Raw genomic sequence first — 27,609 nt, forward strand, 5'->3', positions numbered from 1 at the left:
TTCACACAGTGGGTTAGGAGCGCCGTTCTACATTGGACAGTTGTTCTACATTGGACAGTTGTTCTCCATGAGGAGAAGCCTATAATATACCTGCCTGTATAATCTCTCTGGAATAATCGATATATTTGCATAGGACTGAATAAATACAGCAGCTTCCAGGGCCACCGCTGACTCTTGTTTCTCAAGCTCTTATAGGCTGAGCCAGGGGAAACCCAAAGCACAGCCACCCTGGGATCCACCCTGGACCAGGCCCTGCATCCTCAGCTGAAACATCTTTCTCAGCTCTCGGCCATTCTCATACTGAAACCTAAACTCCTGGTCCCTGGACCCAAGTTGTCCTCAGTCTCTCCTTCCAGTCACCTGGCTTGGATTCTGTTCAACACGAGGGCTTGTTGTTTCCTGCATGGCCTGGCCTTGCCCCATGGTTTTGGTGAGTGCTCTGCCCTCTTGGTGTTCCCTTTGCTGATTGTCATTTCTTGTAAATGTTCCACTATTTAAAGTGAGGAAGACTGTCCCCTCATCTAAAAAGTGTCCCTATTCTCTCTGGGCTTTCATGGCAATTTGCTTCCAAGTATCCTATAGCACTAATCCTATTCTTGAATGGTGAAGATTTTTTGTGCCACTTTCTTCAATTCCAGGGACAGTGACATTCTTCCAAGCATCCCTCACACCTTCCAGCACACAGCCCTGCAAATAGTAAACTCTCCACATGTTGAAACAGACTGAATTTTAAGACCTTTAGTGGGAGAAATCAAATTAAGATTTTAGCCTTCTGTAAATGTAAATTTAAGTAGTTTGCAGTACTCAAGATGTAAAAAGCAAGCCAAACTTGAATGCTTATATTTACTTTTACTTGCTTGCCATTTATATTCATTATTCCAGCTATAGGCAGAGTTGGAAGAGGGAAACATCAGAATGAAACTATACAGTCTATTTTCCAGAAAAATAGAGAAAGCAAAACTGGTGGAAAACATTCACCGAACATCTGAGTCATCTTTTTATAAACTTCTCACATACCACCCACAAGGGCTGAGGCCTCCCTAGCTGAGAGCATGCCTAGGTACAACACTCACAGCCTCTGCCTTGGGAGAGGTCATAGGCTTAGAAGGGAAGGAAAACTTAACAAAATGTTAGCAACCCAGTGCTACTCCATTTCATGAACCCGCCAATGCGCAGGAAGTACTGAGCAGGCAAGATGCATCCTGGCCGAGGCAACGTTTTTAGGGACAGCCCAAGAAAGACGTGACCTATAAGGCTCAGTCCTGGAAGATAAGGAAGGAATGTCTAGGAGAAGAAATCTAGGACTTCCAAAATTTGGAAAGGCAATGGCATCGAGAGATCAAAGATATAGATTGATGTGCTTGTTAAGAGAATGTTGAATAGTTGGTGTGGATAGAGGGCGTGTGTAAGGCCATAATTACAAATTAGAAAAAGCAGACATTGGATGTAATTTTAAGTTCTACCATGGAGCCTGGTGATTAAAAAAAAAAATCTAATCTGGGAAAATATTTAAAAGTATCTTTCTATTTAGATCACTGCCCACATTAGGTACTTTAGGTTTTGTATTTTAGAACTGAAAATCCATCTGGTTATCATCCCATCAAAGGGCCAACTCATGATACTATGGGCTTAAAGTGTGCGACACAGTTCTTAGCATGTTGTGAGCTCAATATTTGTGTGATTATTATTATCAACATTGCTATTATTTATTTCTATACTGTGAAAATTTTAGAAGACAATTAGATAAATTCTTTCGTTTTTAAAAAGTGGGAATTGTGGTCTAGAGATAGAAAATGACTTATCAAAGTCCAATGGTTAATGGGAGTGATACCTTTTATTAGCATTAGAACTTTTCCAACGATGTTAATATCCATTGTCTCAGACACAGACAAAGTGAAGTAAGGAATGGAGCTATTGTCCTTGACATGACAATGACATGCTTCACACTCACTGCTAATCAGAGGCAGAGGCAGAATTTGAACCTAATTATTGGTCCAGTAACCACACTTCCTTGTGGCCCTAGTCAATATATCTGCATTTGTTCAGCAACTAAAAGATGAATCCAATTCAAGCCCAGTATTCACGGCATCCCTATTTCAGTTATCGAGGAGTTTTAGGTTACTTATAAAACTGAGTATTTAAAACCGTTTTTAGATAGGCAGCATTTTAATGTTGTGAAAAATGAATTGGCCAAAATACTTGATCTAGGGCTTAATTTATTTTTTACAGGCCATAGAGAATGCTAGGGCAAGACAGGACCTCTGAGCTTAGATGGCATTTCCTAGCTCAATCACACTGCAAATTTGAGAACTAAATTCAGAGACATAAAGTGACTTTCCCAATGTAACTCAGCAAGTATTTGGAAGATTCTAGCCAAGTTTTCTTTTTAACAGTGCAACATTCTGCCTGTATAAAAAGAGACAAAGGAGAATGGAAGACACCAAGTACAAAAAGAACTGAACACTCTACTTGGGTTATTAAAAAGATGCAGGTGAGAAACACATAACCCCTTCTATAGGAAAAAGCATCTTAAAGAAAAGAAAAAGGGACTGTCCATAGCACCTTTAAATTCTAAGTTGAGAGGAGCTGCCTAGAAAAGCACAGAATGTAGAATCCAAGGCCATTTATTTAATTCTTACATCAACCAGTTTCCTATGTGCGGTCCTTAAACATCCTAAACATCAGTTTCCATTCCCGTAAAAATGCAATGAAAATAATCCCTATTTTGCCTTCTTTCACTGGGTTGTTTTCAGGTAGTGATGTAATTCTGTATCGAACATGCTAAAAGTCAGTCTGAAGAAGGGGCAGGTGGTGGAAAGGCCTTAGTGATGTCTGAGTTGAGGCTGACCAGTGATTAGCAATGAGTCAGAGAAGGGAAGTGGAATGACCTTGTGCAAAGGCCCTTGAGTGAGAAAGCAAAGGTGGTACCTGGAGAGAGCTGCCAGCAGGCCCTTGGCCAGGGAACAAGTGCAGGGCTGAAGGGGTGGCTCCGCCAGACAGAAGGTCAGGGCTCTGTTCTGCAATCTGTGAGGGATCTCTTGAGGATTTAAAGCAGGGTAATCACTTGAATTTTAGGTCTTCAGTTGGGACTATCTCTTAAATAATATCAACAATGAATTTGAAAGAGACATCATCAAAGGCAAGGCAGTGATTCGGAGGCTTAGTGAAGACCTCTGTTGAGACAATATCGATGGAAAAGGAGGGCAATTAGCAAGCTTGAGAGAAATTAAAAAGTCTGAGTCTGCAGAGCCTGCTGAGTGATGAAGGTGAATGACTTTCAGTTTTCTGGTTATTGGCTTGATAATGGTGATTCTGTTGAATTGGAGATATTGTAAGGGTGGGTTGGATGCAATGTGGAATTAAGTTTTGGACATCCTAGGGAGGAAGTCCAAAAAGCACACTCTTTAAGGGACTGGATGTTGGGGTCAAGAAGGACGTAGGTTTCAGTCTTAGTTCTGGCACTATCCAGGCAAGTATGAAATAATGAGGTAAAGCATTGAGATGGAGCCTGGAACATGAAAAGAGCTACACAATTAGGTACAGTATGATGCCGAAGGTGGTTGTGATTAGGGTGATGAGTCAGTGACAGCCATAGATCCTGGTGAAACTCCAAAGGAGAGAGCTCTGAGTATGTCATATTATACTTAGCACACAGATAATGATGTAAAGATGGAGAAGAATCAGATCACTCATGGGTCATGTTCATAGTTAGGAAAGAAAGTTGGGGAAGACACAGCCATACTGGACAACAATATTTGAAAGAAGGATGCATGACGAGAAGTTGACCTGAGAATAGTTGATAGGGAGCTAAGAGGAGACTTCACTATTGAGTGAACAATGGTGAATATCAGTTTTCCACCTCAAGTGTAAGTTTGATGAGGGCAAAGACTGTGTCACGATAGTGTTTATATGGCCAACCACAGTATACTTCCTGGATTAGCTTAGATGCTAAATAAAAGTTAATTGAGTCAATGAACTTGAATACAATATCATGTTTACTAGGGACCACCTTAATGACCTCCACACATCCCATCCCCTATGTTCTGGTTTCAATCTATTTGTACTCAGACAACTGAATGCCTAATTCAGTGATTCTTAAAGCCTTTAATTATACTTTTTGTCCTAGAACTTATGAGAACTTTCATAGCACCAGTCTGGTTGTGGGTGGGAGTGGGGGTGTACCGTTGTGAGTATAAGGATACACATGTCTCTGGTGGCTTGGGGTGACGTATATAGAAATTGAATGACATTCGTATTTTTGAAAGAGGGAGAAGTCAGAATAACACCAATTTTTTAAACTTGATTAATGATTAATTTGCTTCACATATTAAATATATAGTCCAATACAAAAAGTTATTTGGGATAATGATACCATATGTGCAACATATAAAAAGACAGAAATTTTAAGACAGTCTAAAGGCTTATCAAGAAACAAGGGATAATAATGTGGGGGGTGCTGGATAGGAGAGAAATGGATGGAAATGGGCAGGGGTTATGATACTGACTGACTTTCTCCTTGCAACTCAGGACTTCTTTTGGGTTATCTCCCAAATACCTCCACTATCCCTGCTTGGGTGATAGGAATGTCACTTTAAGAAATTTAGAATCTTGAGATTCTCTTACAGAGAAAAAATATGAGTGCTACCTTGCTGGACTAAATACAGAATCATAAATTTGAAAGCTTAGAAAACTATAAGCTGACCATTCAGTCTCTTCCCTGGCTCCTAAGAAACCTAAATGGTCTAGTTTTTCTTTTGGGAAGGCTAGGTGAAAAAAAGTAGAAAACATAAATTTTAGAGCCAAACATTTTGAATTCCGGCCGAGTGACTGCATGTCCTTAGGCAAGCTGTTGGCCCTCTCTGAGCTTCCTTTCCTTTTTCAGTTATCAAATGATGAAATGTCAATGTCTAGCCTTTTTCCTCCTGGGAGACCTAAGTTAAATGACTTACAGAAAGCCTCTTGCCCAATGTTTATGAGGAAGGAGGGAATCAGTGATTTAAGCTTTATTCTTCCTCTCTGATCTAAGTATAGTCATGAACTAAAGGGTGGGTTGAGAATGTGTGAATTCAAATAATCTGTGCAAGAGTTTATTTCTTGCTAATAGAACATGTAGAATAGGGTCGGTTCTACTCTAACGAGTTGCTGAACAGCTCAGGATATCGGGGATCCCTCAGGCTGGTAGCCGAACCATCTGAAAGTCCTGGCCCTGCATTCCTCCTCACAAGAGGAAAAGAGAAAGCTGGCACGCCGCACATCTGATCTTGAATGATTTGACTCAAAAATGATACTTGTCATTTCCACACACCAAATTGCATAGCCCATTGAGCTTCAGGGCAACTTGAAAAATGGGGGAGTACATGGATATTTGGTGAGCAGTAAACGTTTCTACTAGAGTTATAGAATGACGTAAGGCATTCAGCTGGAACTGTAGATGCCATACATCTAAACCTCAAATTAGGAGATTTGATATAATCCCCATCCCATCTACAACCTTTTAAACAATCAATTTATTTCATGCTCAGCTCATGGTAAAGAAGATTTCTGGAATATACACAGATGAGCTTGCTCACTTTGCTGGACTGAGAACAAAACCAGTGACTTGCTTTGTTCTGAAGGCTCTCTCTAGCCCTGAGCCTTTTGGGGTCACTCTGGAAGGGTAGCCCTGCAGTGACCATTGGCCACAGTCCCCTTCACATCCTGTTGGTTCCTTATTTATCTACTCTCTTCTCCTCTTTTCCCTACTCGTGCCTCAGCCTCTGTATTTTATCTTTCTGTCTGTCAGGCTGATTAGCATACTTTGACAGACTAAAAGGCTGAGGTCAAACCAATAAGCCCCTAAAGAAATATGGCTAATTATTGTCCTATGTTTTTTAAATACTTTCGCTCTTCAAAGAATTTAACAAGCAATAAAATTCAACTTTGTATCCCAAGGGTTGTTTTAATATTGTATTAAAAAATAAGTCCCTTAGCTTTCTGCATTTCATGTGGTGGGAGAGCAATGAACTGTTGTGGGAGTGTCAGTGGTAATCGTCTCCACTTCTGAAGAGTCTCTAAAGAAACACAAAATGGCAGGTGGAGTCTTGCAAGCACTGCCATATAGCGATCCATGGAAATAACACTGCTTTCACATTCATACATCACATCCATAGGTAACATCAAGACAGGAAGTTACAACAGCTTACAACCCTAAGAGGAAGGGCAGGGCAGTGGTGGGGGCACAGACTCTGGTGCTGAGATTCCTTGGTTTGAATTCCACTCCCATCCTTTGTGAACTAGGAGATGTCAGGGTGGTTGTTTATTTTCTCTATGCCCTGATTTCGGGATCCATAAAATGGGGACTTGTATCTCATCAGGTTGTTGGGAGAATTAAGAAGAATGGATTTGGAAGGATGCCTGAATTGTTCACTATCAGTAATTCCTTGGCTTGATATTCCCACCACTATTTTATGACAAAGCGGTTAACCACTTTGATGCTCGGAAGCATACTACATGTATTGTCTCACTTCTAAAGAATTCGTCATCTGACGATATGCAAGGTAACATTGCCGACCCTCCTCCACTGCAGGCAAATCACTCCCTGGCCCCCAGACGGCCCTGATTAGAAGCATTGTTGATTAGAAGTTAGATTAGACAGCAGTGATTAGAAGTATTGTCAATTAGAAGTTAGAATGGCGATCATTAAAAAGTCAGGAAACAACAGGTGCTGGAGAAATAGGAACACTTTTACACTGTTGGTGGGACTGTAAACTAGTTCAACCATTGTGGAAGACAGTGTGACGATTCCTCAAGGATGTAGAACTAGAAATACCATTTGACCCCGCCATCCCATTACTGGGTATATACCCAAAGGATTATAAATCATGCTGCTATAAATACACATGTACACATATGTTTATTGAGGCGCTATTCACAATAGCAAAGACTTGGAACCAACCCAAATGTCCATAAATGACAGATTGGATTAAGAAAATGTGGCACATATACACCATGGAATACTAAGCAACTATAAGAAAGGATGAATTTATGTCCTTTGTAGGGACATGGATGAAGCTGGAAATCATCATTCTTAGCAAACTATCACAAGGACAGAAAAACAAACACTGCGTGTTCTCACTCATAGGTGGGAATTGAACAATGAGAACATTTGGACACAGGACGGGGAACACCACACACCGGGGCCTGTCATGGGATAGGGGGAAGGATAGCATGAGGAGATATATCTAATGTAAATGATGAGGTTCAGCACACCAACATGGCACATGTATACATATGTAACAAACCTGCACGTTGTGCACATGTACTCTAGAACTTAAAGTAAAAACAAAAAACAAAAAACAAGCGTTGTCAATCGAACTTTGGCCCTGCTACAAGCCAAGACTAGGACGACGAGGGTCGGGAATGGAGATGTGCAGTCCTACTCACTCTCCAGATTTAAAAAAAAAAATCAATTTACAAGATGATAATGGAGTCAGGTTTATTGTGCTGCCCCTCAAACAACTCTACAGTTCTGTGATGAGCAGTGGCTCCTGGCAGGGCGGGGGCAGGCCTGAAAAAGAGCAAGCTGGGGATGGGTGGGTGGAAATGCAAGGGAGTGAGGGGAGTGAGGAAGAGGCGAAAGCACTCAACTCGAAAGCTAATTACTCCACATATTTTGAAAGATAAAAACAGGATAGCCTCCAAGTAAGAGGCATCTAATAGCTCAAGAAAGTCTCCAGTGAAGCTGTTCACTACAGGTGAAAGGCCCAATTACCAGATCAAGTGGCTACATTATCAAAAATTATTCTATTGATTTCAGTGAGGTGCATTTCCCTGCGATGATTACCACCATCTGAAATCTCCTTTCCTGCTGATATGGAACATGCCGGCCCGTCTCCGTGCTTCAAGTTGTTCAAGATGCGCTCACATGTGTGGGTAAGCACAGCTCAGCCTGCTGTGAGAGTCTGGTTAGCACAGGCTGGAAAGGCAGGCGGGCCGCCACGTGCCCAGGGCCAGTGACTCTGTCACTAGTAAGAAATTAGGTGCAACGGGATGTCATTCGCATAGGAACTTTCTGAGCTCTGGATTTCCTGCGATGTTTCCTACAAGGGATGCTATTTTGGGGAAAGGCCTCCGTGAATTCAAGGTGAACATGCAAACTTCAGTGCTCACAGCCTGGGAACAGAGAGACAAAGCATTAAACTTCACACCTGGGCCCCATAGGGTATATTGGGGTCTAAATTTGAGGGAGGTGGGGAATTGGGAATAGAGATCCTTCTAATTTCATTGAAATTACCCAGTACTTTCTATTTCTAAAGAATATTGTGAGAAAAACAGCATTTAATAGAACAAGGTTCCAACCAAGTAAAAACTGGAAAGGAATCTTAGAAGTCATTTACTTTCGAGGAGAATGAAATGTTCTTTCTACAAATTTCAACATACTGCCATTTTAATAGTTCAGCTAGATAATTTCCTTAAGAATCTTTTTTTGGATCCAGAGATGGGTGGACAATTTCCACTTGCTAGTGGGTAAAAAGTGTAATGAGTTCCATGCCTATCTTCCCTCCTACGTCTACCCACATCCCTATTTCCTGGATACTGTTCTTGGGTTCACAGTTGGTTAATGTAAAATCAGGCTGGCACAGGATGTCTTGCAGCTAATGTTTGAACTAAAGCCAAGAGAAGGCACCTTTCTGGTGCTGGTGAACTTCTACCCCATATGGGCCCAGTGAGTGCTATTGTGTCCATGAATAAAGGCACCAAGGCAGGGCGGTGCAGTGCAAATTTAAGCCAATTATTCCTGCATTTGCTCTCCATTGGCTGCTTCTTCCTTCCTGGGACTCCTCAGGCTGATGCCGAACATATTCAAATCTTCCCCTAAAAGGTTTAGTCTAGGTTGCTTCTTCAGTACTGTTTGAACATTAAATATGCAAATAATCATCATTACACTTCCAACAATTACACATGTTTGCGAGCACCGTGTCAAGTGCTGGCAGCAGAGCAATCATTTGTAAAGACAAATATTCCATTCCAAGAGATGTCATGCTGCTTAGAAGATTCTTTTTTGTATTAGTAGCCACACTGCTGCTTCCTAAAGTGTGCAAATGAACGTGACAATGCTGCCAGGAGCTGCCAGGCCCTTCCCCTCCGCAGAGCAGGTGCCAATCACCCACCCCACACAGCAGAGGCCTGGCCTCACAGCCCAGGGACATTGAACATGGCGAATGTGAGGAGGCCCTCCCACGAGGCTCCCCGGTCAGCTTCTCCCTCCTGCGGCCCCCTCCCCTGCCATCCCTCTTCTCTGAGGGGGCCTCAGGCCTTCAGAATATTTTAATTCCTGATTTCTGACTATATTATCATGTGTTTGTAACAGATGAATTGTCATTTGTAGCTCAGAGGTGATGTGAAAAACTGCCTGGAACCACAGGCCTGGTGTTGCAGCCGAGCAGGAATTCTTTTCTTTGCGTTTTTACCTCTCTTTCTTATTATTTTTTCCTTTTCGCCCCTCCCTTCCCCTTGCTCCCTGCCTTTCCCCTCCTGGTTTTTCACATAGTTATGGATAATTGTCACCATTTTCTTTTATCGCATCCAAAGTAGCGGCTTAGAGGGGCCTGGACTTGAGTCAGGACTAATCTTGCCTTCTCCCAAAGTAGGAAAATCCCAAGTCTTGCAGGGCCCAATAGATAACCCTTGTGTTTCTTTTCCATGAAAGACGGATGGCTCTGGCAAGCTTGGGAGACTGCAGATAATGGGATTGACTTGGTACTTAAATCTCAGTGAACCAGGACAGCATAAGTAATTAGTGAATTGGATCCATCCTGGGGTGCTAATGATGGCTAAGTCTGCCCCCACGCCATTCTGAAAACGACAAGAGGCACATCCATCTCACGCAGATAAAAACCAAGGGGACACTGCTCACAGACACCATTTATTCCTTCTTTAGTGCACAATTTATCCTAGAAGGGAAAAAAAAAATCTAATTTTCCTCAAGTGATACCCAGAAGACCAAGTGACCAGGCTCCCACCAGAGTTCATTTTGATCACAATACTGCTCCTGTTTTTAATTAAGAAAGGCTAATTAAGAAAAACTCTACATTTATCTTCTTATCTACTTGTCAGCATAGACTCTCAGACATTACCTATATTTGTTTACAATTTGGTTACTAGCTTTCTATCAGTGAGCCCGTGATGATTCTTGGTTTATATCAAGGTCGGTACATTGTAAGGATTTTGATAGTGTTTTTAAGAGTTGAATAAGCACAAAGATAACTTTTAGTACAGTAGATCCTAGTTACACACCACACACACACACATATGTATGTAAAATACTAGTTACATGATGTGCCTTTATATGTTTTTGCTCGGTTAATTCAAGTGGAAGGCATGTGCGTACAGTCTGGCCTTCTCGCTCATTTTTCTTTTTACCCAGAGTGATGGCACTTTATCAGGATAATTTAGATAAATGTCTTTTCATGGAGTTCACTTATCCTTCCAGCAAACATGATCGACAAAGAGCCACGAAAGACGAATGACATTGCATTTTGATCAAACGTATACTCTGTCAACGCAGGAGAATCTCAAGGTGGCCATCTTCCTTTTTCTTCCTTTTTCTTCCTTTTTTTTTTTTCCACCTAATTTGATCAACATTCCCAATAATGAAAACATCCACAAAATACAGTTTTTGTGGAGATGACCAGGGCTTCTAAGAATGAAAAGTGAAAACCTGAAGCAAATGGATCTCAACTCACAAGTCAGCAGTAATCCAACGTGCCAGCCTGACAATTCTTATGTAGATTGATCAGAAATAAATGTGACAGACTGTGTGTCTCCTTTCCCCAGCTTTGTCATGGCAAAAGGGCGCTACAGCCAAAAACAAGCTCTGCCTTTTTAGTCCATTTGAGTCCATCTCTTCTGCAGTGCTTGCTTGCCTTTCTTTGAACGTTTCATTTGGGGGCCAGCTGGAGTTATTACAGACAAGAAGATAAGCCAAAATAACTGGTTAGTAAGAAGCTTTCTTGAAACTAATTTTCCTCTCTACTTCATCTACCAACCCAATCCTTTTGTTTTGTTTTTACGTGAGGTTTCTTTCCATGACCCTTAGTTTCATGATGACTGACTTCTCAGAAGGCAAGTTTGTGTCAGCACATGGAACACACGCATCAGTGTGTTATCATATCAAGGACTGATTCCCCTGAGACCTTTCTTAATATTTAATATTTCAGGAGAAAGTTGATTAGGCAAGCACTCGTTTTTCCGTCCCAATCTGTAATGATTGGGTAGCATTTAGACTTATGCAGGATGAAAGGGGACAGGATCTCACTGAGGAGAGTGAGGAGTTCGAGGAAAGGGTGAAATCTCGTTTCTTCCTGGCACGCACAAAGTTCTGATTTGGATTTTTCTAGATATGGGCTTTCCTAAGTTTTAGTTTGTCTGAAATTTGACTTTCACTTTTCAATATTCATGATTCAAAAGTGTCCGTCTCCCTTGAGCAAAGAAAGTTCATGTTGATCTTATGAGTTTGCAGAGAAACAATCTCATGTATGTGTTGAATGTGTGTGTGAGAGATATTTATGAGTATTGCTTGAAACAGTTCTTTTCACTTATCAATATGGAGTTTTATTCTTAAAATGTTTTGTTATCTTAATTCATTTCTACCTATACCAAGGAATAATGTAGACTAATAAATAACTACAGGTTTTCCAACTATCACTTCTCATATAAATGTATAGTTTTAGAATTCAGTGTACCAGCACAATAAAATTTTTAAAATATGGTTTATAGTTATTTTGAAAGAACGAGTGACTTGTTAAAAATGTCATTTTAAAATATTAAATATAGCATTATATGCAAGAGGACTTGACCTGAGGAAAAAAAAATACATGCATCCCTTCTGACAAAAGTGGTACTTCTATAAGGTATTTCTGTAGATAACTCATATGTTCAAGTTATTTAAGAAAAACACCGTTAAAATGTTACAAGATATTGAAAGCAAATACATACTCATATTTGAGAGCAAAATGTGAAAGATCCTTGATGTTGCTGTCCAATTACCTAGGTCTGAGTTGTAGCCTCACCACCCATTAGCTGTGTCTTCTTCGGCACCTTCCATCACCTCTCTGTTACTCAATTTCTTCTGCAAAATGAGAACAATAATTTTACTCACCTCATTGGGCTTTTGTAGGATTAAATCAGTATAGTATCTAGCACATATTAAGCACACACACAAGTTGTATCTTATTAATAAAGGTAAGTTTTATTTTTCTCTGTGGATAAAAGATTTTACATTTCTACCAAAAACTCTAGGGCTCCTTTTGCTAAAGAGAGAAGAGCCATTTTACAGATAATATTCATAAAGTGCTGATGTCGGTGTTCCTAAAATGCATGAACCCTGTGATTAGCCTATGAGACTCCTGTCGGTGTAGACCAGGGTTGGTCAGCCCTGCATCCTCCCCAATCCTCTGCAATGCTCTGCTCATAACGTGCCTCCATTTAATGTCTATTCAAGGAAAGATGTGTTCCACACCGAGTCCCCTTCCCCTAGAATCAGAAAATATCTAATAAATGTGACATTTACTGCCATAAAATATGGTTTTTTAAAAAGTTCATCATTGAAATTAAAAAATGGGGCTTCCTTTACATAGTACCCATTGTGAACAAATTATCTGATTCTGTATTGTGGGTGTGCATTAAAGAAACAAATTGAAGGTTATCTTAATATTACCTTATTGTAGACAGAAATTAATGGCAAAATGGAGAGCAATATGTTAGATATAAATTTTGGTTTTTAAATGTTTAATTGTTTGTTCCTTCTTTTTTTTTTTTTAAACTGGTAAATAGGGGACACTAAAAATGACTTCTGCCTTTCTTCATAGATTAATCTGCACAGTAATAACAATTTTTAGCATTTTGAAATTTTAAGGAGAAAATATTAAATAAGAATTTTAATGTATTTTGGCCTGATGGCTTTCTTATCAAAATTCACCATTTTTCAAGTTTGATATTCATTGTTGAAGAGATTTTGACTTGCGTAATTGTAATGAAGCAATGACTACATTACTGTTTGAACTTTCCTGGCCATAAATGGAGAGTCCCTTTACTTCCTGAGAAAATTGGGTCTTTAAATGGGATCCTAGCAGGTGGAATAGCCCCTCTGAAGGGTAGGGTTACATGTGCAACTTAGATGAAATCTATGAGGTATTCTTTCTATGAAAGAGATTGAGAGAATGGGGGAGAGAGAAAATGTGAGTGAATGATTAAATGAACTTCAGAAGCATTTTCATCTGGGAGACAAAGTGTGAAAGGAGGAATAATAAATGACTCCCTGCCTTTCTAGAAAACGGTTGGTATCCATTGTCTATTCTGGAAGCCATCTGATAGCCCATGCCATCCACCAATGGGCATAGAAAAGTTTACATAAAAGAAAAGGGGTCAACTCAGTAGAGAGAAGAGGCTTAGCCAAAACAAACTGAAATGCTTCATTTCACTAAGGTTTGATTAATAGGATATTAGACACCTAAGACCGCTGAGACAAGAGCTAACTAGCCTTTAGCAAACTGCACTGTGAATCATACTTCACACATCAAGATGTGAGGTAATGAGATTCTCAAAAAGTACTACATTTAGAAACAACCCCTTAAACTCGAACGCACAATTCCCAACTCCTGCCAGTTCCTGGCACACTTCCATGGGTGAAGTTGGAAAGGAAGCTCTGTGCTGTTTTTTTTTAGGGGTAGTTTTTGTTTGTTTGTTCCTGACCACTGATAGCATGAGCTAGCAGCTGGTGTGAGAATAAAGGAAAATATGTGTGTATTGGCAGCAGACAATTTATAACATGGCGTGATTATTCTCTCAGAGTCTTAAACATCAGAGCTTATGGCTTCAAAAATAATAATTCACAAGGACAACTTTACAACTGCGCACTGAAGGATTTTTGCTGCTGTTGTGTGATGTAGGATTTTTTTTAAATCTAAGGGGATGGGCCCTTAAAGATTAGTGTGAATTTCTGACCAACATGGTTCATAATTGATCAATCTTGAACATTTAAAATTTTTCTTAAGGATTTTTCAGCCACCACAGGCCATTTTTAGCCAGGGAGTCGGCACTAGGTAAACCTACATCTCCACCTAGTGGTGTCAGGGAACAGCTAATTACTTTCTACTACAAGGAAACAGATTTAGTCACCCTTGGCAGGCAGCATGAAAGTCCTTGGTCGCTGCGTAGTTGAAGTACAATATTTAAAGATAACATTTTAATCTCAGAATATTCTTAAATCCTTTCCGTTGCCCTCCATATTTTCCTTCTCCTCAACCCTAAAAGCTGACATTATTAGATTGCAAAATAGCTGAAAAATATTCCTCCCACTCCATTTTTCATTCTTGCACTGTGCTCAAAGACTTTGACCAAAAACTCATTTGGGTAGCAACAGATCATCTTTGAGGATGCCCCCACCCACCTCTGCTTCTTATCCTTTGCCAGTTCACTTTTGGCAGGTGTCCCCACAGCAAGAGAAACGAAACCGAAGGTTCCGTATAGATGTCTCAAGGCTCATTTTCAGTCGGCTAGAAAAACTACTTATAATGCTCCTGCAACCCACAAGTTAGGGATGGGGCCACCTCTGCGCTCCACATCCCAGGTCGTCCCAAACAGAGAAGGCATATCAAGACTCATTCTCACGCAGCAGAGATTCTTAGCTCTTGGTGCCTGGCTTTGACATTAAGCCCTGACCCCTGTGCTAAAAAAGAACCGGTTAAGCCACACTCATATATCTAAAGCTTATATGATTTGAATAATCAATAAACAATTAAGACTGTTTTGCTCCTTTAATACCAAAAGGACATTTGAATTTGGTCACAGTTAAAAGGAAATAGTTTGTTTTGCTTTTAATTTGATTTGCAAGATTACAGAGCATCTGTTCCTCAGAGATGTCATTTCAGCCAATTATATAGATTGTCTTCTAGTCGCTTTCTCGCCACTGGATTCATCACTGGTATCATCCACACTGTAGTGAAATGGAGGAGCCAGGCTTTTTGGCTGGAATATGTCTGGAAAAATTAAAGCTAACTAAGAGAGTCATTGCTTGCTAATCCCTGTAATTAAGCACTACTCGTAGGAGGGTATATTACACTGATGGAGGCTGTTGCCACTGTATTGGTCCTAAAAATGTTTAATAACCCTACTCTGTAATGTTGAATTTTTCACACCTGTTAATTAACGCACACTAACTTATATAGAAGGCAGAAAAAAAGTATAAATTGTCAGTTTGCTTCTACTCTAGCCTATCTTTTCTCTAAACCTAGTGTTCTGGAATGTGGTTCCTTAAATTGCAGGAAAGCTCCATGTGTTAAAAAGTGGAGAGGGAAAGGCTAGAACAAGGGGATTCTTAGACCATTTTAAATTTTCTCCATTTTTAGGGCAAAAGGTCCACAATTCTTTAGCTCAGACGTTGAAATTCATCTGCTGTCATCATCTGCATTGCCATTAACACAGATCAATAACACAGTGACTTTTTCTTATAACGCAGTGACTTTTTCTCATAACTCTCCACCTGTTTCTCAAAATACAGCACTGACCGTAGGTGGGAGAAATTTTTTTTTTTTTTTTTTTTTTTTTTTTTTGAGACGGAGTCTCGCGCTGTCACCCAGGCTGGAGTGCAGTGGCCGGATCTCAGCTCACTGCAAGCTCCGCCTCCCGGGTTCACGCCATTCTCCTGCCTCCACCTCCCGAGTAGCTGGGACTACAGGCGTCCGCCACCTCGGCCGGCTAGTTTTTTGTATTTTTTAGTAGAGACGGGGTTTCACCGTGTTAACCAGGATGGTCTCGATCTCCTGACCTCGTGATCCGCCCGTCTCGGCCTCCCAAAGTGCTGGGATTACAGGCTTGAGCCACCGCGCCCGGCCAGGTGGGAGAAATTTTGCTTGGTTTGACTGCTAAAGAATTCTCAATATTATGTTCTTTAAGTAAAAAAGAACTGTAGTTTACCATCTCTGGGCCTGATTTTTATAAAATTACGTTGAAATAATCAACACAACCTCACTCCTTGAGCATCCTTTGACTTTTTCCAGGCTCAGACATTAGCGATAGTCACCTGAACATGAAGCATTCCAACTGAGGACACTTTGACCTTCCACAAAAGGACCAGTTCAGAATGAGGCACCAAAGAATCACATAGATTCTCAAGACTCTGTTACACTAAAAGAGACTGGTTTTAGGTAGAGTGGGTGAGAAAAAGTCTTTTCTGTGTATGGGGGGTTACAGCTGACCATAGGCTCCTTGGAGTCCAGCAGATCCTCTGAAGCACAGACAATGCACAAAAGTCAGTCTCTCCTAGCTAAGCCTGTGAGTGTGATGCCCTCCACTGAATGAGCCAGGATTATCTAGTGAGGTGGGACCGTAGCTGAGTTTCCATTAGGGAAATATACATGTACACACACCCAGGCACACACACATGCACGCTGCCTTTTCAGTTCATCAGTCAAACATTCAATGACTCCCTAAGTTAACCCAATTGTGAACCTTGTATTTTAAAATCGTTAAGTACTTAAGTAAGAGTTGTAAATGTCACTCCACGGGTGATTTATGAGCTTGGATGTGTGGGGTTGCTTTTGGCATCTTACTACCACCTGCCTCTCTCCCCACACCTACTGATCTAAGGGCAGAGGATGTGAAAGTTTCCCTGCTGTCAAATCAGCCCATCTACTAACCCTGTTACTAACAAGGAAAATATGTGGGGTATTGCTAATAACTTTTTAAACTCCAGAGTTAGGTCCATGGTAAAAAGTCTTTCCGATCTATTAATAACTGACTATTCTGGCCCCTGAGATAATGGTTACACTGCGTCTTCTGCTGTCACAAGGTGTCACTGTTAGTCAGGGACCTAGTGTAGCCTGGTGGGCACTTGTGCATTATGGGGTAGACGCCTGCCATGGCCCCCATCCCTGCCGGTTCTGTGGCAATGCCTCACACTGGGCTCCAAGGGCGGAACTCTGTTGGTACCCACTGGATGCTCAGCTCCCCCAAGCCCAAGGCTGTCATGAGTCACGAGCAAAAGGGCTTCCAAGCTCAGGGCCCCTACTGAGGAGGTCTTGGGTTCATGTTATCAGCACTGAACTTTCTCAACGCATTTCAGGGAACATAAATTTCCCACTTTGAACTACACTCACCAGGGGGATGGATCCCTTCTCTGCAGAACCGCCATATATCAAGGGCTCTTACAAAAAGTTCAGGCTTCAGTGAGCCAAAAAGGTTCTACCCTCCCCTAAGACAGGGAATCCAATCTTCTTCATTTATAGAACAAAAAAGAGATTATTCCCCTATACAAAAAAGAAAATCTGCTCTCTGACTGGCATGAGTTTTTAAAATTCTATACCTCTTATTTTCTGTGTCAAGTATATAAAATGCTCCAGTTCTTTTTTTTTTTTTTTTTTTTTTTTTGAGACAGAGTCTCTCTCTGTTGCCCAGGCTGGAGTGTGGTGACACCACACGATCTCAGCTCACTGCAAGCTCCACCTCCCAGGTTCACGCCTTTCTCCTGCCTCAGCCTCCCAAGTAGCTGGACCATAGGCGCCTGCCACCACGCCCGGCTAATTGTTTTGTACTTTTTAGTAGAGACAGGGTTTCACCGTGTTAGCCAGGATAGTCATAGTCTCCATCTCCTGACCTTGTGATCCGCCTGCCTTGGCCTCCCAAAGTGTTGGAATTACAGGCGTGAGCCACCGCGCCCGGCCAAATGCTCCAGTTCTTTAATAGATTATATTCTTCTTTGTTAATAGTCACTGAAACTTCATTCTCTGACTCCTAAGCAATAGCTTGGTGAAACTTATTTTGTAATGAACATAAGAGCCAAACAGCAAGGCTCAGCCTGTCACATCACCCACAGGCGGGCATTCAGCAGGAGCTGGGTGGCTTTTCTATTCCAGCAGGGGAAAATTCTCGTCTAGAAAGAAGCTGCCAGTCACGGAAGTCCAAAACTGGAGGAGAGGGATTCCAACAAAACCCTACACTAAGGAGCAACTCTTGTGTGGGTGGAAGGACCCACCATACACTTGGTCGTTGTTTTCCCCTATCATTTGCTTCCCCCCCCTTTTTTTTTTTTTTTTTTTTTGTGAGATGGAGTCTTGCTCTGTCACTCAGGCTGGAGTACAGTGGCATGATCTTGGCTCACTGCAAACTCCACCCCACCTGGCTTCAAGGGATTCTGCTGCCTCAGCTTCCAGAACAGCCGGGATTACAGGCACACGACACCATGCATGGCTAATTTTTGTATTTTTAATAGAGATGGGGTTTTGCGGTGTTGGTCAGGCTGGTTTCGAACTCCTGACCTCAGGCGATCCACCTGCCTCAGTGCTTTGCTTTTGTTTGTTTGTTTGTTATGTTGCTCCTTTTTTTGTGTAAGGAAATTTAGTACCTCAGTGAAGGAACGTAAAATGGAAACAAAAAGAATTCAGTAACTCACTGACATCTTTTAAAATACAAAAATAACTCCAGAGGTGCAACAGGGTTCCCACATCACAGCAAGAAAACCAAACCAGAAGCGCCACAAAATATAATAAAAGAACAAATTAAGGACTTCATGGAAATCAAAGGGAAGAGACTGAATCTATTTCCAGTGCTAAGGCATTCCTGGGAGCAGGCAAGACACTGCAAAAAAAAAAAAAAAAAAAAGAAAAAAATCAAAAGTATACAAAAAATTGTCCAATTCACAAAGTCAGAGATTTGCTCCTGAAATCCCATGTTGATTTGAGCACGTCAGGGCGAGAGGTGGGGAGTCTAGTGTTTTCTAATGTCAAATGTCTTTCTTGTGAGGATAGGCTCTGAACAGACTGAATTTTCCATTTGCTATACATGGAGCTGCTAGAGCTCAGTGGAGTGGTTTAGAAAATTTAAACTGGATAGTCACTTTTTTCTCTTCATTCTTTAAGTAGTCCTTCAGTCCCCTACAGAATTTAAAGCTGTAATATGTTTGGAAATACTGGATGGGTAGAATGGGAGAGAAGTCCAAATTTTGTGATCCCTATCTAAGGCAAACTGTATGAGCAAACACTTAGCTGACAGCTCTGGCCACTTTCTCCAAGTCCCTCAGAGAAATGCGAGATGCCAGGAGTACTTCATAAGTAGTTTTCTAGTGATCATCTTGAAATCCCAGTACTTAAATGATGATGGATATTACTAAGCCTTGGGAAATACCATTACCAGTCCCAAATTGAATCACAAAGTCTTGAAGTATGACATGGGAAGAACCCAACACACACCTCAATATTGGACTAAATGTTGTAGTTTTCTGCTTATGGTTGTTCTAGAAAAACAAACTACCGTGTGAGGAGTTTGAAGCAGTGGTAGCCTCTCAACCTTAATGCCTTAATACCTTGTGATTGTTTATAACAAGTATCAAGGCATATGCTATTTATTTTTCTATCTCCTGGTCTATATTTTGATTGGTTAAGAGCAACAATTACTGCTTTTCTTGGTATCTCTAATGGTTACTGCAATGTGGGTCTTGGTAGATGCCCAGTAAGTAAATGTTGAGTTAATTTTTCTTAAAAATAAGATACAACAAGAGTGGATCTTTTAACTCTTGAAATGTGCTGATTTACTCTGTCATTTATTATATGAGAGAGAGAGAGGGAGACAGAAAGAGAGAGAGAGTTGAGTATTTTAAGTCTCTTTGTTGCTCTTCTAAAAATTGAACAGGATAGTTTAAATGGAGCATGGACTAAAGAGAGATTAGAATGAATAAATTCTCAAAATCTAAGAATTATTCCATCACTTCTCACATACACTTATTTCAATAAGACTAACATTATTTGAATCAATAGTACCGGAATTACTGAAATCTGATAGCTTAAAATAATGTTAAGGCTCATGCTAAAACTTCTTCATGACAATAACTCGGCAAATATTATCAACCTAAACCATCATTTTAAGCACTTCCAAATATTAACATATCCATATGTCCTCATGAAAGCAGAATATCCCAGAGTATGCTAACTCACTGATGAGTCATCTGAAAGAGCATTCATATAGATACTTTTGTTTCTGTCCTCTCTCAAGTTGAAAATCATAATAAAACTATAATGGCTTTGAAGGTGCATTTTTATTCTTTTTCTGCTTTTTTTAAAATATTATTTTCAGATTTCCCTCTTCACTCTCCAAGGCCCCAAACTTCTCCTATGAATTTTTCTCCAGCACATTTGTAAATAAAAAGTTACAGAGAGTAAGGCTCAGTCATGGCATGTCTTTTCGCCATTTTCTTCCTTACAGACTTCTGCCTTTTACCCCCAAATTTTCGGATCAAAATGAAGAAATGTAAGCTGCAATACTCTACAAGAATCCTTTCTGTCTTCACCTCATAGGTTTGACAAATATTTCAGAGTTTGTGGGAAGGGGGAGAAACAGGGCACCTTGGGGGGTAGGCACATTGGGAAAGGTGGGCTAAGCACTAAAGGCATGGGGTGCAGTGGTTAAGATCACTTTTCAGCATCACTGCAGCTCATCTAGACTCCTTGTCTTTAGAGTGGAAACAAACATTGTATTTGCTATCCAAGTGCTGTGAATTAAATGAAATGATGCATATGGAGCACCTAGTTTAGCCTCACAGAGCTGGCAATGCTGAACAAGAAGACAATCGGTTCTGTGGTCCTAGATGACTTTGGATACCTTCAGTTGCCACATACTTTTAGATATCCTCCTGTTTCCTCTCAATCTCATTCTTATTCTCTCCCTCCCCTCCTCTCCCTTCCTAACCCCTCCCTTCCCCCAGCCCCTGTCTCCCTCTCTCTTTTCTTATGCCATTTCTTTCCAATCTTTGTTGTTTCTCTCCTATATTTCAACTTCTAATTCAGGATGTTAAGTAGCAGGTATGTTCAACTTAAAAGGAATGTTGCCATGTTTGTTCAATGGGTTGAACCTACACCTAACATTTTATCTGTCTAAACCTCTAAATACGAGCAGACAGAGCCCCAAGAAACATTTCATCATACAAGACCAAGTTGTGATGACTGTGCCTCTGGTACTCCTCACATTGACCCTGCAAGGTCAGCGTCATTCCAAAAGGAGGAAACTGAATGAGCAAAATCAAGGCTCATACAGACTCACCAACGTAACCCAAGACAGAACGGAGCATAAAATTAGGTCTGTTTGACTCCAAGATCACATTTTCCCATTAAGTCTTTGAGAGATAAAATTCACATCTCAAAATAAATGGTCTAAGTGACCTTCTAGACACCTGAGTAGAGATTTCTTTTCCTAAATCTAGCCACATTCCAGTGTTGTAGCATGGATTTGACATCCTGACTTTAATAGTGTGGAACAATCTTTTCACCCTATATTCACAAGCTGTAACCGGAACAACTAAGTGTGGCTGCCTACAAAGTGTTCTTAACCCTGGTAGACTCTTACGTCTGCTTGCATCCATATCCCATACTCAAAAGTACCAGGACCCAGCAGAGAATGCTAGGATCCAGTTTGCATGGCTGTTTTTCCACTGTGCCTTTCCTGAACTGCTTTTTCTCTTAGGTCAGCCAATCTCTGCTACAATCTTCTCCTCCAGTCACTCTTCTTTCATAAATTTCATTCTTCAAGTCATAATACTATAATACTTTTCTTCCTTAATTATGTCTTGGAAACACAATGCTGAGGCTTGCTACATGTTGAGACTGTAATTCATTAGCACAGAATGATTGTGGGAACATGTCCTCACTTCTCATCAGCAATTGGAATGTGGATCCTCTCGCTGTTTAGCTTTCCACAATCTTTATGAAACAAAATGCAATATTCGTTTCTAAGGCTTTCCTGAGCAACTGTCTTTTAATGGGAAAACTTTAACAAAAAAGTATGTATCGCATGCCAAATAGCTAACCTCACTCTCATAAATATTTATATTTTAGCAGAGTTGAAACATCATTCGTAAGATGGATGTGCTTCTTTGGCATTCCAACAAGAAAATGTCTTGGGAGCTGAGCCCGTTTTTACAGCTAATGGGCCCAAAACCCTTGGTCATGTACTAGGGATTGGGTGGGGCAGGGGTGGGGGGGTGGCAAAGAAAATCACTGTGTTCCAGAAAGAGGTCATCTCAGAAGAACTTCTCCAATATAATCTTTTCACTAAAGTCAAGATGAAACAGGAGAATAAATGTTTGGGAATGTGGTTTGGAAGGATCTCACGCTGCTGTTTTGAAGTGGTGTGTCCCTCAGAGAGGTTGGTTAGCATGGTGTAGTGACTGGCTCTCAGCGTGTGGTCCTCATGCCAGAAGCAGCATCTGCTGGGAACTTGTTAGAAGTGCAGATTCTCAGGCTCTTCAACAGACCTGCAGAGTCAGAAGCTCCAGTGGGGGGAGAAAAGAGTGTTCTGTGTTCTAACAAGCCTTCCAAGTGGCTCTGAGGCACACTAGATTTTGAGAAACATAGTGACTTATAGCCCTGGTATTAGAAAACCCTGTGTTTAAATCTTTCCCCTTTATCCCTCCTCAACCCCCATACTACCCAGCTGGCCCTTGGTGAGTGATATAATCATCTCATTCTCTTTATCTCTGAAGAAAAGGATAATAGTACTTATTTCATAGATTTGTTGTAAGAATGCATTGAGAAAAAGATATATAAATTGTTTGCTCCAGTGCATAAAATAAGCAAACAGTGCAGTACATTTATGCATTATTATAAATAATAGATACAGTTTAATTAAATAATCTACATATAGACTGTAAATGCATGAGGAGAAAAGGTACATTTTTAAACAATGCATTTATAAAAGTCAAGACAACCTTGATTAAATTTGGATGATTAAAAGTAATTGTATGTGAAAATCATTTTTTTTCTCTCCTGTCAAAGAAAGATGAACTTTTTGAGGATGTGTCACATGCCAGGGGCACCTTTGGAGCATTACTGTAAATTCCCTGGGCCCCTCCTTCTGCTCTGTCTGCTATAACAGAGACTACTTCTGAGCAAATGTTTGTCAATTCTGCCAGGGGCAATGCTCAGCACCCAGACCTTGCACCAGGGCTACCCCTCTACCTCTTGTTTTCTGCTCTATGGTTTCTCTGACTTTATGGCCACAGAAGGCCTGAGAAGCTACTCAACATTCAACATTGTACAATTGGAAGTGCAGGAGAATTCATGACCCTGAAGCTACTAGAAATGGATGGGAGACAGGAGTCAGCAGGTTTCTCTTTTCATCCACTAGATGGACGGTTCTCACACACATTTCAAAACCCCTTTGGGGAGATCTAGTGCCAACTCAGTGAGACAACTTTGGATTTGTTTTCTTTGCCTCCGTGCTACAATCCCCACCCATCTTGCCCTCTACTCTTGCTCCCTGGGCCCACTTCCAAAGTAAGCCACCAGCATCTGAAAGCTAGTCTCAGCCCCTGTTAGAGGACCTAGGCTAAGTCAGCCAACTTCAGACAAAAGGAATAATAACATAAAAGTTGATTTTTTCAAAAATGTTCCTCAATAATTCTGGATGTAGACCCAAGATCCTTAAGCTGAGATCAATGCATGCATTTCATATGGTTCCATAAAGCAACTGAAAATTTATCCAAATTTTGTGTATGTACATTTTTCTATATAATATCTTCAGTAGCATTCAATGGGCTCTGTGATTAAATAAAATTAAATTTACTGTTCCTGTAGGTGACTGGACAAATTATAGTACATTTGAAGGACTCTAGAATATTTTGGAAGATTCATATTTCAAAATATTAAAGAGTATTTAAAATGGATGGAATGTCAATGAGGTCTTGTTTTCTGTTTGACTCTTTTGCTGTGAGGATGAGACCACTCATTCTGTTACTTTTATGTCCAAATCTCAAGGTTTTGTTTGGGCCAACACAGCTCTAGGTCTCAGATTTAGCCTCTGCCCATCTCCAACCTTATGTTCTTTCATCCTTGTTGATTTTGTATTAGTTTGCTATTAATGCTCGTGTTAGTCCATTTTCATGTTGCTTACAAAGACATATTCAAGACTGGGCAATTTACAAAAGAAAGAGGTTTAATTGGACTTACAGTTCCATGTGGCTGGGGAAGCCTCAAAATCATGGTGGAAGGCAAGGAGAAGCAAGTCACATCTTACATGGATGGCAGCAGGCAAAGAGAGAGCTTGTACAGGGGAGCTCCTCTTTTTAAAACCATCAGATCTCATGAGACTTATTCACTATCATGAGAACAGCATGGGAAAGAGTTGCCTCTGTGATTTAATTACCTCCCACTGGGTTCCTTCCACAACACATGGGAATTGAAGATGAGATTTTGGTGGAGACACAGACAAACCGTATCAATGCTGTAACAAATTACTGCAAAGGTATGGCTTAAAACAGTACAAGTTAGTTCTCATACAGTTCTAGAGGGTAAAAGTCTGAAATGTGTCTCCCTGGGCTAACATGAAGGTGATAGTTGGGTTGCATTCCTCCGAAGGCTCTGAGGAAGGAATTTTGTAAATTGCCCAATCTCGAATATGTCTTTGTAAGCAGCTTGAAAATGGACTAATACAGTGAGGCCTTTTCTGGTCCTCACTGTAGCCTCTTGCTTGTGTCATCACTATTTACATTGACTCCTACTTCCCTCTTACAAGGACCCATGTGATTACATCGGGCCCATCTGGAAAACCAGGAAAATCTCACCATCTCAAGATCCTTAACTTAATCACATCTGCAAAGTCCCTTTTGCCATGTGGACCTTGCATATTCACGGATTTTGGAGATTAGGACGTGGCTATCTTTGCAGAGCCATTATTCGGCTACCACAATGTTCTTTGACCACGCCAAAAGCACTCCACCACAGGAGATCTGAACGTGCTGTTCTCTCTCCCTGGCCTGTTCTCCCTCTTGTTACTTGCGTGGCCAACACCCTCTCTTCATTCAAGTGTCTGCTCAAATCTGACTTCCTCAGAGAACACCCACACCCCCACCATGATGTCCCCTATCTGTGATACTCCCCGTCACTCACTATGCCCTTTCTCAGCTTTAGTTTTACTTAAAACAATTACATTAAGAAACTAGATGTTACATACACATTTGTTGTTTTTTAAGAAGCCTGTGGTCTGGTAGGACAGACAGAAAAGTAATCCAAAAAGGCAATGCAATATGCAATAAGGTAAAAAAGAATAAAGAGTGTTCTAGCTAAGGAAGGTCTGAGGAGGAAAACACTCACCAATTCTAGGGAAGGTAAGAAAGGTTTTACAAGATTTTCTGTGAAAATAACATGACCTGTTTGAATGGGGCAGAAGGGGTAAAGCAGTGCCCTGAGTTGTGGTAGTGCCTCTGAGCACGGCTGGAATGTTAACGTAGACCAGCTTCCCACGTGCTCACAGCAGCAACTGTAATAGTGAAGGCCATGGCAACTTATTAAGGGTTGAGTCCTATACTGTGTTTGTCTCCTGCTCCCAATAATTCCTGATCTAGAATGTTGGCTTCAGAAGGGATGGGTTCCCTCCTCTGCATTTCCCCAACAACATTTCTTTTCAACGTATCCAGGTGCATCATTTAGCCTTACAGAGCTGCACTTACAAACGCAGAAGCTGCTTTAAACTCAGGAAATACCAGAGATGGAGAGACACTTCTCTAAGGAGGCCTGTTTATGGAACAGTCAGCAGCGACCAAGGAAAGTCCTTCTGGAGCTGCACTGGAGACCTGAGGTTTACCCCAAATATAGCCACTAGCAAGCCCGTCTAACAGTTCCTAGTTAGCAGCTCTGTGTCTGCAAGTGCGGATCTTCACAATCCTACCTCTGACTATTGCGCCACTAAGAGAGAGAAAGCACTGGAGAAAAGGCAAACTATGCTGAGATCTGCACCAGAAAAAAATAAAAGTTCATGGCAGCAAGTTCAGATAATGGAAACAAGGCACACTGCAGAAGTGCATATCACTGGAATCTGATTAGCAGAGTTTGAGCACTGGCTCCACCATTAACAAGCAGTTCACTACCTCATCTGAGACTCAGTTGCCTCATCTATGAAATGTGGATAATGATACCATTTGCTTTAAGTAGCTTGAGGATAAAATGAGATCACCTGCATGAAGCACAAAGTAGCTGGCATGTACTATGTATTTAATAAGCTTTAGCTATTTCTATCATTTGTTTTTTTATCATAAATATTCAGACACTAATCTTGGCACTGCCATTTGCTCTTTGATATGGAGGTAGTCATATAGACCCTCTCTGCTCTGGTATTTTTCTTTTTAATTTCACAGATGAAGGTAAATTGCACTGCAGACTGCCTTGTCTTTGTTGAAAATGGGGAGGTGAGGGTACCTTCCCAACAGTAAACTCTTTTGATCTTACCTCCCTAGAGGATCCCGAAGTCACTGCCTGGGCAAGGATGGAGGCAACCATGTGATGATTCCTCATGTCCTGTAGGACCAATGACTACTTCACAAAGTCTAGTTTTCTCAAATATTCTTTCCAAGACAGGAACGTGATGCTTGCTCAAGAAAGTGTGTTTGGTAACTTTTAAAATACACAATTCGCTTTTCATCAGAACCGAGGCATTTTTACGCCAGGTGCTGCTTATCTTCTGGAGTATTTGTGTTTTGAAAGGTAAGGCTTTGGATGAGAAGAAAAGCATTTGGAGCCAGATGCTATCTTTGAAAGTCAATTCCAGGTGCTACTGCAATATTGTACCTGTCCAAAGCCACAAGTCTGCCCTTTTGGACAGACTTTGGGAAATGCATTTCCCTATGAAAGGAGTTAACTGGTAGTAGTAGTAATTAGGATTTTAGTAACAGAATTCTATATATTCCTCCCCCTTTATAGTTTCTTGACTAAAGGGGAAAATGACAATGCCTTATATTTAAAATTACAAGAAAGGAGTCAGATCACTCTATCCATCAGATTTTAAACAGGGGCCTGGTGAAGTAAGAGGATAGCTCTGATAAATCAAACTCATTAGCTTTCAAACTTGGCCTTCATAAACCATAGAAAGCAAAATACAGCAGGGGGCAGAGGGAGGTGAATTATCACAAATAGGTCATTCCATTCTACCTCTGAAACTGAAACACATCTCTTCATTTCAGGTCAATTTATTCGTGAAAGGAGAGAATCTTGGTACCTTCCCACGTTGTCTTCATTTTTCAGGACAGCTATCATATACCCACAGAACCCCACCTGCATAGTCACAGCATAAAAAAGCAATCGTCCCCACTCTGTGCTCCTCCCAACGACTTGATTTTACTCTCTCTTATGTGGAAGGTGGTACCTGCAATGTTTTATTTAATGATGTCATCCCTTTGATTTTGTTTCAGCAATTAATTCAAATGTGTACTCTGCGGAGCTGTCATTTGACACGGGGAGCTGCTGATGCTTCTCTTTGTACCTATACCAAATGGCTTTCCAAATAATTTCAGTTCCTTTAAAATTAATGGAAGATTCTACCTAAACAAATAATCACTTTTCTAAAGTTTCCCCACTGATTTATAAGATGCCTTCTTGCTATGACAAGTACTATTCCTTAACCCTCCAAGATAAAATGCGGCTGTGGTGGTCTTTTTCTTGTTATCCATTATTTATACAGGGCATGGGTGTAGGTGCAGCTTTGTAGGGGGTGTGTCCATGCAACAGACAGAACAAAGCAAGAATTTTCCTTTGGGGGTTTACAATATAAATGCACACAAGGACACATGAGACAATGAACAGTGATAAAACACAATGC

The 27,609-nt window shown here is 40.8% G+C and overlaps 1 long non-coding RNA gene across 3 annotated transcripts in view; it reads right to left on the bottom strand.

Annotated features, from left to right (window-relative positions):
- The window catches only part of LOC105490137 (uncharacterized), a 216,682-nt gene that overhangs the window by 65,457 nt on the left and 123,616 nt on the right, over nt 1-27,609 (bottom strand). For 2 of the 3 annotated variants that reach the window (XR_011612084.1, XR_011612085.1), the window contains one exon: nt 11,977-12,109. This is a non-coding gene — a long non-coding RNA (uncharacterized lncRNA). Of the gene's footprint in view, nt 1-3,197; nt 10,935-11,976; nt 12,110-27,609 lie in introns of those variants that run through there. The other variant, XR_011612086.1, reaches the window with a different exon arrangement.

This window comes from Macaca nemestrina, chromosome 13 (genome assembly GCF_043159975.1).
Source record: "Macaca nemestrina isolate mMacNem1 chromosome 13, mMacNem.hap1, whole genome shotgun sequence".
Classification (NCBI taxonomy): Eukaryota; Metazoa; Chordata; class Mammalia; order Primates; family Cercopithecidae; genus Macaca; species Macaca nemestrina.